Source organism: Corvus kubaryi, unplaced genomic scaffold, assembly GCF_017639235.1.
Source record: "Corvus kubaryi isolate FWS band 111438036 unplaced genomic scaffold, C.kubaryi_AGA036_p1.0 37337, whole genome shotgun sequence".
Classification (NCBI taxonomy): domain Eukaryota; kingdom Metazoa; phylum Chordata; class Aves; order Passeriformes; family Corvidae; genus Corvus; species Corvus kubaryi.
The window spans coordinates 393,775-397,417 of NW_024581110.1; the positions used below are offsets into that span (position 1 = coordinate 393,775).

A 3,643-nucleotide genomic window follows, 5' to 3' on the forward strand; every position below is an offset into this window, starting at 1 on the left:
CAATTTGCTGGGCAAATATTATTTGACCATTTCTAGAGCTGCTCGAGGAGTACAAATATGACCTCCCTCTGCTTTGGGAATAATTCATTGGGCAAAAGGAGGCTGCAACTCATCTGATAAATTATTGAGAGGGGATAATGCAGCCCCATTCAGGGGTGGCACAGCAGCCACCAAAGCCCTCCTGCCACCGAGGCACAGGTCCTTTGGTCCTTGCTATCCTGCTGTCCCAAGGACAGGGGCTCCAGGAGGGTCTGGTGGGATGCTGGTGCACTGCTGATTGCTGTGAGGGGAGCTGGGCCCCATCTCTCCGGGACCACCGCTAATCCCATGTCCCCACATCTCTGGAGGATTAAGCTCCCATATGAATGCTGCTGGGACCCCAGGGAATGAGAGGAAGCAGCTCAGATTCTGCATGGAGGGGCGCAGGGGTGGAGGAGGGGACGGGCTGGAGCAGGGGAGTGGGAAGGAGCCCCCCTGCCCAGCTCAGGTTTGGGAACAAAAAGCCGGAGTTCCATGAGGAGCATCCCCTGCTGAGGCCCCGCGGCTGGAGCTGCCGCCTCTATTGAGGCGGCTCTGGCATGCATGTCTCCAGGTGTTCCACCCAAATCCTCTCCCCTGCATCCCTGCATCCTCCCCGGGGCAGCTGGAGCGCAGGGAGGCGCGGGGTGGAGGGGCCAGGGAGGGGAACCGCCGGCTGGGAGCAGCGCTGGGGGCTGAAGCCGCTGAGAAAATGCTTTTGGTCGGTCCGTGCCTCAGTTCCCCCAGGGGTTTCCCAGGGCAAAGCTACTCCTCGTTAACTGCTCTGTGCATCTCAGCTGCTGGGAATGGGAAAGCATTCAGTGATCCAGAAAAAAGAATTTTTACTGTTCTGTGGAGATCTTGAAGCCAAAGTTTTCAGCTGCCGTGAAAACAATTAATTGAGGGAAATAGAACAAAAATTTTAAGAGGAAATTTAAAACTAACTTAAAAAAAATATTTTAGAAACCAGAAAACTCAGGTGGCTCAAAGTTTGAACTCTTGGAAGTGAAATTAAAAGCGAGCCTGGCTTTCAATCAGCAGCACCAGAGGGGTCACCCCACCTCTCCCTGTGGCACCACGCAGACACCTCTCCCCTCCTTCTCCATTCCCCTGAGCGATTAAACCCACTATTATCTTATTTATTTTGGCTTCCCTTCTTGCCAGTCCCCCTGCTGTAAATTAAATGATTGCCGAGTTAGATTAGCAGAAAGCATATGTGGAAATTACCTTTTAATTTCTTAATTACATTGCACTCACCTGCAGCTCAACCTGCCAGGGTAAGGAAAGTGTGAAGTTAATTTCCATTGATATATTATCTGCGTTTTTATAAATTAGGATCCCATTAAAGAGGAAGCGTATCAAGAATTCATTGTTCCTAATCAGTCCATGGGACATGGATGGGATCTTCTTTCAGCCTCCAGGGGATCTCTTACAGAACCAGGGCTCGCTACGGGTCTGTGGGAATTGAAGCCTGAGCCTGGGCTGCTCCAAGAGGATCTGCTGGGACATAAGGAAATAACATTCACCATGAGAATAAACGAGCAGTGGAATAGAGGCCAGAGGAAATTGTGGGATCCCCCTCCTTGGAGGTTCAAGACAAATGCCTGAAAAACCTGCTCTGAATCCAGTGTTGGGCTTGCTTTGGACAAAGAGTAGGATTGCAGACCTCCTGAAGCCCCATCGCACCTGGAACTACCTGCAGCCGGTGCCCCTGTGCCGCAAGGGGCAGGAATTGTGCTCTGCCCATCGTTTCCAACACGGTCCGGGATTTCTGCTTTAAACCCTGCCAGCCACACCCAGAAATCGTCAGGAGGTGGCACGGTTCAGTTGCAAACCCAATAAATTCGCTTCAGGTGGAAAACGTTCGGTGAAATTCCAAGCTAAGACAGAAGATGCCTGATTTTTCCTCCCTGTGCGGTGCCTTCCCTCACTTGACCACGCTGCATTCATTTAAAACTCCTCACTCCCCACCCAGAGGTCACATCACCGATTAATCACGCTGAAGAGCCCCTCAATTATCTGAAACCACGATTACCCCAACCCATTCCACGTCCCCCATGACATTTGGATAACTGAGGTTGTTCTGTATTATTATTATTTTTCAATTGTGGTAATTATTGTACATTAAACCATTAGCATTCATTACTCCTACAGTGTGTAATTAGAACAATGGTGGATGGATTGCTACCGACTCTAATGAAGTTTTTATAATTGTAATTTATGGTCGTCAAATTACCTTTCTTAAAAATGAAGGCTAATATTAGCCTCTTAAGTTATGGGGAGGGGGTGGTAATTACTGCTAATTGATGCTTCTTGTTTGCTCTCCACACAGAGCAACGCTGATCCCATCCTGGAGCAGGGAAAACTGGGAGGGGATCCTATGGATTTCTGTCACTGTCTGAAGGGCAGGAGGGTGACAAGGGGATGGACCAGGCTCTGCTCGGTGCTGCAGGAACTGAAACCCAGCAGGTTCCACCTGAACATCGGGGAGAATTCCCTCACGGGTTGTCCAGAGAGGTTTGTGGAGTCTCCTCCTCCAAGGTACCCAGAAGCTGTCTGGACACAATCCCAAGTGAGGTGCTCAGGGAATGAGAGGGTGGTTCGGTGACCTCCAGCAGTCCCTCCCAGCCCCAGCCACTGATCTGGTGATTTGGGGATCCCTCCAGTCTCCACCCAGACCAGGATGGAGAAACATCCTCGGACAGCCGCGTTCACTGGGCCCATGCCATGACACCGTGACGGGGTGGAGGAATGGCAGAACCATGGAATATCCTGAGTGGGAAGGGCCCCACAGGGATCATCGATCCAGCTCCCAGCCCTGCCCAGACACCCCAGCAACCCCACCCTGGGCATCCCTGGCAGCGCTGTCCAAACGCTCCTGGAGCTCTGGCAGCCTCGGGGCCGTGCCCATTCCCTGGGGAGCCTGGGCAGTGCCCAGCAGCCTCTGGCGGAAGAACCTTTCCCTGCTCTCCAGCCTGAGCCTGCCTGGCCCAGCTCCAGCCGCTCCCTGGGTGCTGTCCCTGGCCCAGGAAGCAGAGATCGGAGCTGCCCCTCCACTGCCCCTCCTGAGGAAGCCGCAGCCCCCGACGAGTCTCTCCTTGGTCTCCTCCAGGCAGAACAATCCAGAGGACCTCAGCCGCTCTTTGTGTGGAGGAAACGCCGCGGGACGCGTGCTGGGAATGTGCTGGGAATGCTGCTGGCTCGGTGTGGAGCAGGAGGAGCAGCATCCCTGGTGGGCAGCCCGGGGGTCAGTGGGCAGGGATGGGGCAGAGAGAGGGAGAGGGCAGGGAACGGGCAGAGGGAGGATCGGGAGAGGGCAGGGATGGGGCAGAGAGAGGGAGAGGGCAGGGAACGGGCAGAGGGAGGACGGGGAGAGGGCAGGGATAGGGCAGAGGGAGGGAGAGGGCAGGGAACGGGCAGAGGGAGGACGGGGAGAGGGCAGGGAACGGGCAGAGGGAGGATCGGGACAGGGCAGGGAACGGGCAGAGGGAGGATCGGGCAGAGGGAGGATCGGGACAGGGCAGGGAACGGGCAGAGGGAGGACGGGGAGAGGGCAGGGATAGGGCAGAGGGAGGATCGGGCAGAGGGAGGATCGGGAGAGGGGACAGGGCAGGGAACGGGCAGA

General features: G+C 54.9%; 1 long non-coding RNA gene across 1 annotated transcript in view; it reads left to right on the forward strand.

Annotated features, from left to right (window-relative positions):
- Positions 1 to 3,017: 3,017 nt before the first annotated feature.
- The window catches only part of LOC121666071, a 3,991-nt gene continuing 3,365 nt past the window's right edge, over positions 3,018 to 3,643 (forward strand). Inside the window, exon 1 of the long non-coding RNA XR_006016564.1 lies at positions 3,018 to 3,250. This is a non-coding gene — a long non-coding RNA (uncharacterized LOC121666071). The remainder of the gene's footprint in view (positions 3,251 to 3,643) is intronic.